The following is a 13125-nucleotide window of genomic DNA, read 5'->3' as shown; positions in this document are numbered from 1 at the left end:
ATTTCTTTTGTAGAGCATAACGTGTTTGATACGATACGCGTTAATGAGTAAATACAATATAAACACAACTTGTAATACATGGTATTTTATAACTTTAATAATAATTACGTAACAACTCTACCTTAAATATTCTTGTTTCATACCGTGGCAGAATAAATAACTAATTTCACTGTAATAAATCAGTTTAAACAATATAAAGTTGTTTTTATTCCGGAAGCCGTCATTCCATACATTGTTTGTAAAACATATGTTTACTGGCTATAAGACTAACCTTTCACTTACTGCACAGGTAGCTTAATAATTTACGCTCTAACACACTTTTTCTTTCCAAACGGGAATTTGTAATACATTGGAAACATATTTAGTTTTATACCATATCCGTTAGGTGTCACCACTTCCTTATGTTTATTTTACTTGTCAGGTGTGCTTCGTTATTTCACCTGCATGTATTGCTCTTCGGTAGTACAACTACAAGGAAGGTTCTTTAGGTGAATTTATTTTACTATTTCAGTGCTTAAAATATTTATCTTATGAATATGTATAGCTTTATACTTAAGGCAATTTTACAAACTATTGAACAAAATTCAAGTATATTTTGGTTATAACATTCTATGCTTACGTCTTTAATCGTGGTGCCATTAACGTGTTCTTATTTGACGCTGGCAATTCAATAAGTCGAAGTTTCGTCACCACGTTCTAGGTTTAAGTGATATAACTTCTGATTCATATGTATACATTTTTTACTTAACTGCCTTTATTTAACTCTTACAATATTTGTTTGTATTTTTGTCACATTAAGATACAACGATTATACCCTGGTAAAATGTTCACTTATTTGTACAGATGAGCTTGTATTTGCAAGTTTGATAGTGTGCTGTTGGGAAATTTGTTCAAAATAGATCAACCGTGTATAACACTCGTTGACAGTGATTAGTTATAACTGATAATGATTTGCAGTTAAAGGATACAAATGTAAAATAATTTTTCATGGTAATTTGAAAATAACTTTCTCAGATGTAAGTTGATATTCTCGGAACACTTGTAAGAATTTAATAACTTATGCTGTAAGCGTAAGACAAGTACATTTTTCCTTAAGATTCGTTATTGTTTTCGTTTAAGTATCTAAATAACTTGCTAGCGTGTTCTGACTCTTTGCTAAGTTTATTATTATTATTATTTATTTAACATACAAGTTTATTATACTTTTATTTTAGTTTGCACGAAGAAAAATATTATTTTAAACGATTGCGTCGTCTTTTTATTAAACGTTAGCGCATGTCGTCTCTAAGGTAGAACTCTGAATTTCATACCTAGAAATTTAGATTCGAATTCGTTCGACACCATAAAATATCCACCACACTTTAAGCTATTAGTGCGTTATAAGTGTGATAGTCACTCCCTTAGCGTGAAAAGTAGGGTACTGCCGACTGGCTGTCTTCCTTTTGGTTAATATTTTAAAATTAGGGACGATTGCCTTAGTAATTTTGCCATAAATACAAATACTGTTATTTTCACTTATAGCCACAACAGGAATATTGACACGTTTGTAAAAAAGGAAAGTTATTGAAGATTTCAAATAGAGATTAATCTGATATCATTTACAAAAAACATAATAAGTCTTAGAACCAAAATCTGGCTGATGATTTTGTGTTTTATAAATTCAACGACAACCAGCCATTTTCTTGACTAATATAACCAATATGAATATAAAAATAAATAAGTGAAATAATTATCTTCTGTGTATTTAACTAATACAATATTGAAAAAAAATTGAGATCCTGATAAAAATGCCATTACCAGCTTCTACATGTATAACCTTATTAACTTTTAGGAGAAAACTAGATTCGTACTTCAGTGACAAATCTGAACAAACATAACTCAAAAAACCAGGTTTCGATACCCGTGATGGTTTTGCACTTAACAATAGACAAAAAAAAAAAACCATCATATGTGGGTTACAAAATAAAACTCGTCTGACGCCGAGACGAAATCAAAAATAAACGAATTCGACTAGGAACTAAGTTCGAGCTAAAATACTGCAGTGAGGGAGTTAATTCTTAACAAAATCTTTAAGCCACTGACGTCTCTCTGTGTGTTTTTTTTTTTTTTTTATTTATCAAACTGCTGGACCTATTATTTCGAGAAGTGGCATGTACCCGTAGGGCAATGTGAGGGTTCGACCTCCACATGTTATTCCTAACGAGTCCCTATATCTTTCCACTGTGTTCAACGAATTGATTTTTTGTTTTTGTTTTTTACATAAAGCTACTCGAGGGCTATCTGTGTTAGTCGTCCCTAATTTTGCAGTGAAATACTAGAGGGAAGGCAGTTAGTCATCACCACCCACCGTCAGCTCTTGGACTACTCTTTTACCAACTTACCATATTATTTCACCATATTATAACACTCCAACGGCTGAAAAGACGAGCATGCTTAGTGGAACGGGAATTCGAACCCACAAATCGAGAATCGAGCCCTCTTTCTGCTTGGCTATGCCGGGCTTGTATTTGTTTCGGTCTGTTAGGAAGTATAAAACATATCTTTGCCAATGAAAAACACTTAGCAGATTCTAGAAATCACTTTTATACGTATATACCATATTACCATCACACCTGATGTTTTAACGCTGGTTTACCTTGGTGAAACGTTTTTATAATCAACCGAAAAAACGGCTTAACTATGTATTACTAAAAAACACAGAAATGACGACTAACTCTGTAAAAAAAAAAAAAGGGCAGTAGCTTCTATTATTAGTCAGATTCAGATTACATCTTCATTAAAGCCACTATCATTTATACGTAGCCACCCACAATTTAATATGAAAGTCTAACGTATAAGGGGCCTGGCATGGCCTAGCGCGTTAAGGCGTGCGCTTCGTAATCTGAGGGTCGCGGGTTCGCGCCCGAGTCGTGCCAAACATGCCCGCCCTCCCAGCCGTGGGGGCGTTATAATGTGACGGTCAATCCCACTATTCGTTGGTAAAAGAGTAGCCCAAGAGTTGGCGGTGGGTGGTGATGACTAGCTGCCTTTCCTCTAGTCTTACACTGCTAAATTAGGGACAGCTAGCACAGATAGCCCTCGAGTAGTTTTGTGCGAAATTACAAAAAAAACAAAAAACAAAAAAACTAACGTATAAGCTAAATAAGAAGTTAAAAATTAATTAGGTTAATTGTTTCTCGAAACGGGACCAGGACAGTAAAATATAGTTGAAACAACAGTGTGTTTCCTGCACAAACAGTATTGTAATAGTATGATGTTACGAAAGTATTTGTTTATTCGTATTACCAATTGGAAACACTATGAAAGGGTTATGTGCCACTAACTGTAAAAGATAAATAAATGTATTTTGACACTTAGTACCACTAAATCTTGGTATTAAACACACAATTGTTTTCTTTAATTTATATTTGCATAATCATATAGTTCTTCAAAAATAGTAGAAGAAAAAATCAGTATATATTGTTAGTTTGGGTAAGCGTTACATCACTTTTTGTTCGTTATTAACATTCAATAAAACGTAAAATTGGGTTCTCAAAAGTGTATACAGTTATTTAAATAAAATGACAAACACTTCTTTCTCTATTCATCCCCCCTCGACTCGTAATCTGATGGTTGCGGATTCGTATTCCCATCACACCAAACATGCTCGTCCTTTCTGCCGTGGGTACGTTATAATGTTAGGGTCAATCCCACTATTCATTGGTAAAAGAATAGCCCAAGAGTTGGCAGCAGGTGGTGATGACTAGCTGGCTTCCCTCTAGTCTTACACTGCTAAATTAGGGACGGCTAGCGCAGATGCCCCTCGTGTAGCTTTGCGCGAAATTCAAAATAAACCAAACCAAATTATTCAACCCCCCCCCCCAATGCATCCAATCGCCTAATATGAAACGGTGAACTGGTTCCTAGAGTATTGGTAATTTCTGAGCACCCCTTACATCAATGCTTTAAAAATTTCCAACACAAAAAGTACTTACTTATAACAATGAATGCACGTTCGATTTGTTTCCATAGAAATAGGTATTTATGGGCTACGAAAGCTATTCTTCTTTTCTGTATAAACAAAACAAAATTTACAAAAGTTATTAATGTAGAAAGAAAGCCTAGATTTTAATATCCTTATATTTTTACTTCTAACACATACACGTATTTCGATCTGCTTGTACATAGCATATTATACTTTAATGGAGTCATTATGCCATCGTGTAACTTATAAATCGTAGGATTATCACAAAGTCTTTTTTTTTTCTTCTTCTTAAGTTTCGGAGATGTCTCAAACTTGTAAGTGAGCGATGTAATTAGTTCTACCATTTGTTGGACAATGCAACCGGTACGAATATATGGGACGACTTTGTTTTCTACGTTGCAACCCGGAAGAGGTAGACTTTACCCCAGGACGTTTAAAGCACCTTAGGGAAGAGGTTGTGTGGACGTGTGTGAATTTCTGGGTTAACTGTTTTTCAGAGACCGTGTTCCATTTGATTAAAAACTGAAGATCTGCCTTTAGCAGTGTAAGACTAAAGGGAAGGCAGCTCGTCATTACTGCCCATTGCTAACTGTTAGACTACTTTTTTACGAACGAAGAGTGGAATTGACCGTGACATGATAACGCACCCACTGCTGAAAGTGCGAGCATCTTTGGTACAACGCTGATTCGAACCCGCGGAGTACGAGTCGAGGTGCCTTAGCCACCTGGCCATGCCGGGCCTTGTTATGTTATACTAAACTAATTATATATATACACATACGTTGAATAGGAAGTTATTTCGCGTATTCCTTTTATAGAACATTTAATATTTCATATAAACACTATTTTCATATATTTTGCAGGTTTTCACTAACTTTATTTTAATAAATATTTGTTCGGCAATTTAACAAACGCAAAACAAAAGGCTCTTATTTCTTCTTATTCAGTTCCGAGGGCTCTCTTAAAACTCGACCTGGACCCCCAAGCCCTTAATCTGGCTTTGGAGGCAGGTATTTTGCTCAAAATGCAACTTAAGGCAAGTTTTATTTCGAAACCTTATAACTTTCCCTAAACGTCATTAAGGTGTTTGGGGAAATAATATTTTAGTTAAAATTGATACTGAAAAATAATTTAAGATCATAGTTATCCACTTCTTAACTTAGGAGTTATACGAATGAGAGAAATGGAGAAAATTGTATTTTGTAATTATGGTAAGCCTACTAAAGCAACATTCCGCTGTCTCTGATTTGTATATTTTGGTAGAAGCAATAAGTATTGGTTTGACTCATGATCTATTTGAATAGTTTAATAGAAATATCAAGTATTGGTTTGACTGGTTATCTATTTGAATAGTTTAATAGAAATATCAAGTATTGGTTTGACTGGTTATCTATTTGAATAGTTTAATAGAAATATCAAGTATTGGTTTGACTGGTTATCTATTTGTATAGTTCAGTAGAAACATCAAGTATTGGTTTGACCAGTTATCTATTTGTATAGTTCAATAGAAACATCAAGTATTGGTTTGACTCATGATCTATTTGAACAGTTCAATAGAAACATCAAGTATTGGTTTGACTCGTTATCTATTTGAACAGTTCAATAGAAACATCAAGTATTGGTTTGACTCGTTATCTATTTGTATAGTTCAATAGAAACATCAAGTATTGGTTTGACTCGTTATCTATTTGTATAGTTCAATAGAAACATCAAGTATTGGTTTGACCAGTTATCTATTTGTATAGTTCAATAGAAACATCAAGTATTGGTTTGACTCGTTATCTATTTGTATAGTTCAATAGAAACATCAAGTATTGATTTGACTAGTTATCTATTAGTATAGTTCAATAGAAACATCAAGTATTGGTTTGACTCGTTATCTATTAGTATAGTTCAATAGAAACATCAAGTATTGATTTGACTAGTTATCTATTAGTATAGCTCAATAGAAACATCAAGTATTGGTTTGACTCGTTATCTATTTGTATAGTTCAATAGAAACATCAAGTATTGGTTTGACTCGTTATCTATTTGTATAGTACAATAGAAACATCAAGTATTGGTTTGACTCGTTATCTATTTGTATAGTTCAATAGAAACATCAAGTATTGGTTTGACCAGTTATCTATTTGTATAGTTCAATAGAAACATCAAGTATTGGTTTGACTCGTTATCTATTTGTATAGTTCAATAGAAACATCAAGTATTGGTTTGACCAGTTATCTATTTGTATAGTTCAATAGAAACATCAAGTATTGGTTTGACTCGTTATCTATTTGTATAGTTCAATAGAAACATCAAGTATTGGTTTGACTCGTTATCTATTTGTATAGTTCAATAGAAACATCAAGTATTGATTTGACTAGTTATCTATTAGTATAGTTCAATAGAAACATCAAGTATTGGTTTGACTCGTTATCTATTAGTATAGTTCAATAGAAACATCAAGTATTGATTTGACTAGTTATCTATTAGTATAGCTCAATAGAAACATCAAGTATTGGTTTGACTCGTTATCTATTAGTATAGTTCAATAGAAACATCAAGTATTGATTTGACTAGTTATCTATTAGTATAGTTCAATAGAAACATCAAGTATTGATTTGACTAGTTATCTATTAGTATAGCTCAATAGAAACATCAAGTATTGGTTTGACTCGTTATCTATTTGTATAGTTCAATAGAAACATCAAGTATTGGTTTGATCAGTTATCTATTTGTATAGTTCAATAGAAACATCAAGTATTGGTTTGACTCGTTATCTATTTGTATAGTTCAATAGAAACATCAAGTATTGATTTGACTAGTTATCTATTAGTATAGTTCAATAGAAACATCAAGTATTGGTTTGACTCGTTATCTATTTGTATAGTTCAATAGAAACATCAAGTATTGATTTGACTAGTTATCTATTAGTATAGTTCAATAGAAACATCAAGTATTGGTTTGACTCGTTATCTATTTGTATAGTTCAATAGAAACATCAAGTATTGGTTTGACCAGTTATCTATTTGTATAGTTCAATAGAAACATCAAGTATTGGTTTGACTCGTTATCTATTTGTATAGTTCAATAGAAACATCAAGTATTGGTTTGACTCAGTTATCTATTTGTATAGTTCAATAGAAACATCAAGTATTGGTTTGACCAGTTATCTATTTGTATAGTTCAATAGAAACATCAAGTATTGGTTTGACTCGTTATCTATTTGTATAGTTCAATAGAAACATCAAGTATTGGTTTGACCAGTTATCTATTTGTATAGTTCAATAGAAACATCAAGTATTGGTTTGACCAGTTATCTATTTGTATAGTTCAATAGAAACATCAAGTATTGGTTTGACTCGTTATCTATTTGTATAGTTCAATAGAAACATCAAGTATTGGTTTGACTCGTTATCTATTTGTATAGTTCAATAGAAACATCAAGTATTGGTTTGACTCGTTATCTATTTGTATAGTTCAATAGAAACATCAAGTATTGGTTTGACCAGTTATCTATTTGTATAGTTCAATAGAAACATCAAGTATTGGTTTGACTCGTTATCTATTTGTATAGTTCAATAGAAACATCAAGTATTGGTTTGACCAGTTATCTATTTGTATAGTTCAATAGAAACATCAAGTATTGGTTTGACTCGTTATCTATTTGTATAGTTCAATAGAAACATCAAGTATTGGTTTGACTCGTTATCTATTTGTATAGTTCAATAGAAACATCAAGTATTGATTTGACTAGTTATCTATTTGTATAGTTCAATAGAAACATCAAGTATTGGTTTGACTCGTTATCTATTTGTATAGTTCAATAGAAACATCAAGTATTGGTTTGACTCGTTATCTATTTGTATAGTTCAATAGAAACATCAAGTATTGATTTGACTAGTTATCTATTTGTATAGTTCAATAGAAACATCAAGTATTGGTTTGACTCGTTATCTATTTGTATAGTTCAATAGAAACATCAAGTATTGGTTTGACTCGTTATCTATTAGTATAGTTCAATAGAAACATCAAGTATTGGTTTGACTCTTTATCTATTTGTATAGTACAATAGAAACATCAAGTATTGGTTTGACTCGTTATCTATTTGTATAGTTCAATAGAAACATCAAGTATTGGTTTGACTCGTTATCTATTTGTATAGTACAATAGAAACATCAAGTATTGGTTTGCTTGTTTCTATGTGTTGTTGAATTGTGCGGAGAGCTATTTGCACTAACCTTCCCTAATTTTGAAGTTTTGGACTAGAGAGAAGAGAGTTAGTCATCACCAACCACGACCGTTATATATTTAAAAACGGTTGGTATGGGTAGAGAAGGTACTAATAGAGAAGCGAACAACGTTTCAACCTTCTTCGGCCATCGTCAGGTTTACAAAGAAAAAAAGGGATACTGACGACATCTTTGAAGGCGGTTGTTCGCTCTTCTATTAGTGCCTTCTCTACCCATACCAGCCGTTTTTAAATATATAATTTTCTCTACAAGTGGGTTTTCTCGTCATTACGGACAACCACGACTGTGTTTGGGCTGTTTTTTACTAATGAACAGTGAGAGTGACCGTAACATTATAACGCCCCCGGCTCTAAATATGGGAGCATGCCAATGACGGTTCGTTTCCGCGACCTTCTGACTGAGAGTTAAAGGCCCTTACCACCAGGCCATGCCAGTCCTTAGCTATTGGTTACAGGTTGCTTTTTAACGCATTTATTAATTGGAACAACAGGGTACGATAAAGAAATCGAAGTCGTTTAATACATGAAGTACAATCGTAGTAAATTAGGAATGAACAAAGTAATAAACATATGATGTAGCTGTAAAGAAAAATGGAGGGTTTCTGGATATTGCTATTAAAATCAGCAGTCAAAAGAAAACAATCCTAGTTAACAGTGTTTGAGGTCCTGTTTATTTGTCAATAAAAATTTAGATGGAATGAATTTTTGCTTGTATGTTCTTTTCAGCATAGTTCATGTCAGTTTTGAAGCTTGTTTCAGATATGTAGCTAAAACAGATGACAGCAAAGTTTTTATTTAACTAGTTGGTTTTGAGACCCGTTTGAGAAGCGTATGGAGCTAAAACAGGTGACAGGATGTCTTTGAATAATATTTCACTGCGTGTTATATGTTATACGTTTAGCCTACGAAAGATGTGAAGTACTAAAATGATGTTGAGAATATTCTAACTAATTATTTGGTTTAGTAAACACTGTGTTGTTTGGACACGTGTCTGACATAGTGAATACGCATATCAGTGTAGAAGAAATACTCATGCACGATGATTTTGAAATTGTATGTTTGTTTGTTTTTGAATTTCGCGCAAAGCTATACGAGGACTATCTGCGCTAGCCGTCCCTAATTCAGTAGTGTAAGGCTAGAGGGAAGACAGCTAGTCATCACCACTCACCGCTAACTCTTGGGTTGCCGTTTTACTAACGAATAGTGGGATTGATCGTAACATAATAACGCCTCTACGGCTGAAAGGGCGAGCATGTTTGGTACGACGGAGAAATTGTGGGAAGTTCCTTTAAAGGGCCTCGTATGCAGGAAACCGTAGTACCGTTTTTGTTATAAAACTTTATATTGTTTTTTATCCTTTTCTTTCTGAACGTGTATGTAGGTTCAGTTTTGGTTCAGGCTGATTTTTGCAATATTTTTCATTAGTTTTCAATACTGGTCGTGTTAAACGGTGTTACATAGTAATAAATGGCACTACTAATAGTAATAATAATGTAAAAATCATAAGTTTCATATAAACACGCGATTTTACGGTTTTTTTTGGGGGGGTGTCATTTTATGTAATTTTCCCCCATTTTGCTTGTTACCGATGTACTTTCTTGCCGACTTTTTCATAAGCTTGGTTGTTACCAACTGCTGCGTTGTTACCTGAACGATGTTCTGATGTGAAATTAGTGTTTTTGTGGCACGTATTCAAATAAAAACAAGAGTGGTTAGTGACGGATCTCTTTCTGCACACGGTAGGACGTTAACACGGAGGTATATCTAACTGGAAATACAAGAAATATAGTGGAGAAGTGATCAAGGAGTTTTCAAGCAAATCTTGAGTGGGCTTATAGTTAAGACAAGCGGGAAGTAATGACGGCGTAATTTATTTAATTAAGGACTCTGGCTGGTAGAGTAGACGACCTGATGTAACTTAACTGATCTGAGGATTCGGAGGAATCACTTTAGGGTACAGTATTAGAGCGTTTATCATAAGTAGTGAATTTTCAAAATATTGGTAGTAATGAAGTTAGGTAGAACCTAGATAGTTCATTTCAATATTTTTCTAAGTTATTAAAGCTACAGGCGACTCAGTGTAGAAAGAGAACGTAGAAAAAAGTACGTAAAGGGCAGAACATAGGAGAAAGACCTGAGTCTTAGATGATTCATCTTAGCTACAACCAGCGCTGGCTTGCTCGTAGACGTGAACTAAATGTGACCTGTGTGAGAACTGGCCTCTGAAATAGTAGAAACCTGGAAGGAGTTTAGATATAATAATACAATGAAGAAATCGGAGCTGAAGCAGTGACAAAATCAAGGGTGAAAGCCTAGAAACGTGAGTTTAAGTAAATGTTTAAATATTTGTCATAAAGTTTAGCAAAAGTACAGTAGAAGAAGAAAAATAGAATAATTAAATCGTGATTTAAAGTTTGTGTTCAGTTTAGGTTTTAATGCAAGAATCATTTCTGAAGTGAGTTGTTTTTTTCATTGATGTAATCCTCAAACAGTGATAAATTGAAAGTTCCCATCCTTTAAAAAGCTTTGCATCTGATCAGGCGTATTGACTAAATGTGTAAACAACATGAACAAGATGTTAATAGAAGGCGCTACACAGTTTGCCAGGCGACGACGAGATAATTTTGATATTATCTTGATTATAATCATGTTCTATAAGTAAACCATCTTACCCCCTTTTGAGTCGCTTATTGTAAGTGTACATAAACAACAGATATTTGACATGGTCGTGAAAATTGTCAAGAAGGTGATGACCAAACTAGCTTCAATCTCTTTAACTTTTAAACGGTGGCCATAATCAGTTGATTATGCTACCTACAGCAATCCCGCTGTTTAAGGATAAAATATACAGAAATTGGCACGATTACCGTGTTGAACTGTTAGACGTAATTCACCACCTTCATTCAAGTATATTTTAACATCGTGCAAAAATTGAAAAGGTCAAACACTTTTAAATTCATCCCTGCCTATGTCTGTCACCCTTGTTCACAAATTGTCCTATAACAGCATGCAAAACTTAATGATAAAACGTGCATAGTTAAACGAACGTGGAGCACATAAAAGGAAAAAGAATAGACAGGAATAATATGACAATAATTAACTGAAAAAAAATCCTGAAAATATTATATGGCTGCTAGCATCTTAAATCATTTTACTTCCTCTTACTATTTTAACAACTTACAGACGTTGTTCATCACCACACGTTCGGTAATTATGTTGACACAACCGTGTACTTGTGCTTCAGAGATAAGTGCCTTAAATCTTTGCTACAATGACAACTAGAATTCCATTGTACTAACTGCGGTCCATTGGTAGACACGTGTACCACGAACGTTTTTTTTTATGGTTTTGAAATTAAGCAAAAAGCTGCACAACTCTTTGTATAATAATTTAATACCTTGTATTTGTAATATACACTGTTTACGATAATACTGATGATCGGTTCTCTCGGTGAAAACTTAATTGCTTTCATGCAACAGGATCATTCATTCTCAAATTAACATCGTTTTTAGTTTGACAAATAATTAAAGAATTTGTTTGTTTGGAATTAAGCACAAAGCTACACAATGGGTTATCTGTGCTCTTTCCACCACAGGTATCGAAACCTGGTTTTTAGCAGTAGGAGTCCGCAGACACATCTGTGTTACTGGGGTCAGTACGAAACGTGTGACCATACTGACGCTTCACACGTTCAGGAATAAAAGTTAATAATTCCTTAAACCAATTTCTAAATACTTTGTTTTAACGCAAGTTTTAAATATAATACTTAAAAGTTTTGTCTCAGTTTTACCATAGCGAGCGTGCTCTTCAAGTATAAATTATAATATAATTATAAATAAATATATATGATATAAATAAATATATATAATATAATATAAATATATATAAAAAATTATAAATAATTATAAATAAATTAAAATAGTTGTGGTTATATTTAGGATGAAAGAACATTTTAAAGTTGTTTCAAAGGTAAGTGTTCCGTCACTTTGTTGTTTTAATAAAGTATATATTTTCTTCTCATTTTTACCCATTCTTTCAGAAATTGTGTCATCACGTCTATTCTTCCGGTGGTTGTATATAGCTCATAAATATTTTGTTTTGTTTGTTTTTTGAATTTCGCGCAAAGCTACTCAAGGGCTATCTGCGCTAGCCGTCCCTAATTTAGTAGTATAAGACTAGAGGGAAGGCAGCTAGTTTTCACCACCCACTGCCAACTCTTGGGCTACTCTTTTACCAATGAATAGTGGGATTGACTGTAACATTATAACACCTCCACGGCTGAAAGAGTGAGCATGTTTGGTGCGACGGGGATTCGAACCCGTAACCCTCGCGAGTTGAACGCCTTAACCCACCTGGCCATGCCGGGACTAATATTTTTAGTACCACGCCTGGCATATTGCAGAATTTTCAGGTTATTACTTTCAGTTCGATGTATTCAACCTTAAATCCAGGTCTGTTTGATAACTTTTTACAAGCTGAACAGCTGAAAATCTTTTGTCCGTAGACAAATTGTTGTAAAGTTTGATTTTGACGTATTTTTTCTTATAAACATTGATAGAATTGTTTAAAGTGGCTAGATTAAAATCCATTAATTTTTTTTTTTTCCAGTGTTCAACTAAGTGGTGCGTAAAGCGAAATGTATCTGTGACACTTAACTGATATTTACCTACTTGCATAACACTGAATATGTCGTAAACATATTTGTTTAATTAACCAAGTGTGTAGAAAACCTGCAACACTTATAGAATTGAATCTATCATCCATACCGCTTCAGATTATTAATACGTGTGTGTATGGCAGAAATCGTTTCTACTTGGACGTTTTTTCTCATGCATACTTCGCTGACTGTAGTCTAAGAGACACAATATACGGAAGAGAACAACAAACGATAACACTTAATTTTTTAAAAATCAAACCGCGATTTCGT

The 13125-nt window shown here is 33.4% G+C and overlaps 1 protein-coding gene across 8 annotated transcripts in view; it reads left to right on the top strand.

The window, feature by feature from the left end:
- The first annotated feature begins 389 nt into the window (after positions 1-389).
- LOC143223133 (epidermal growth factor receptor kinase substrate 8-like) overlaps positions 390-13125 on the top strand; it is a 172547-nt gene continuing 159811 nt past the window's right edge. For 5 of the 8 annotated variants that reach the window (XM_076450661.1, XM_076450645.1, XM_076450659.1 and 2 more), the window contains exon 1: positions 420-488. The gene's annotated coding sequence lies outside the window, so the exon portion shown is untranslated. Of the gene's footprint in view, positions 489-10258; positions 10519-13125 lie in introns of those variants that run through there. The other 3 variants (XM_076450655.1, XM_076450650.1, XM_076450653.1) reach the window with 2 other exon arrangements.

The sequence above is a fragment of the Tachypleus tridentatus genome, chromosome 8, assembly GCF_004210375.1.
Source record: "Tachypleus tridentatus isolate NWPU-2018 chromosome 8, ASM421037v1, whole genome shotgun sequence".
In the NCBI taxonomy this organism is placed as follows: Eukaryota; Metazoa; Arthropoda; class Merostomata; order Xiphosura; family Limulidae; genus Tachypleus; species Tachypleus tridentatus.
This window is presented reverse-complemented; position numbering and strand designations above follow the sequence as displayed.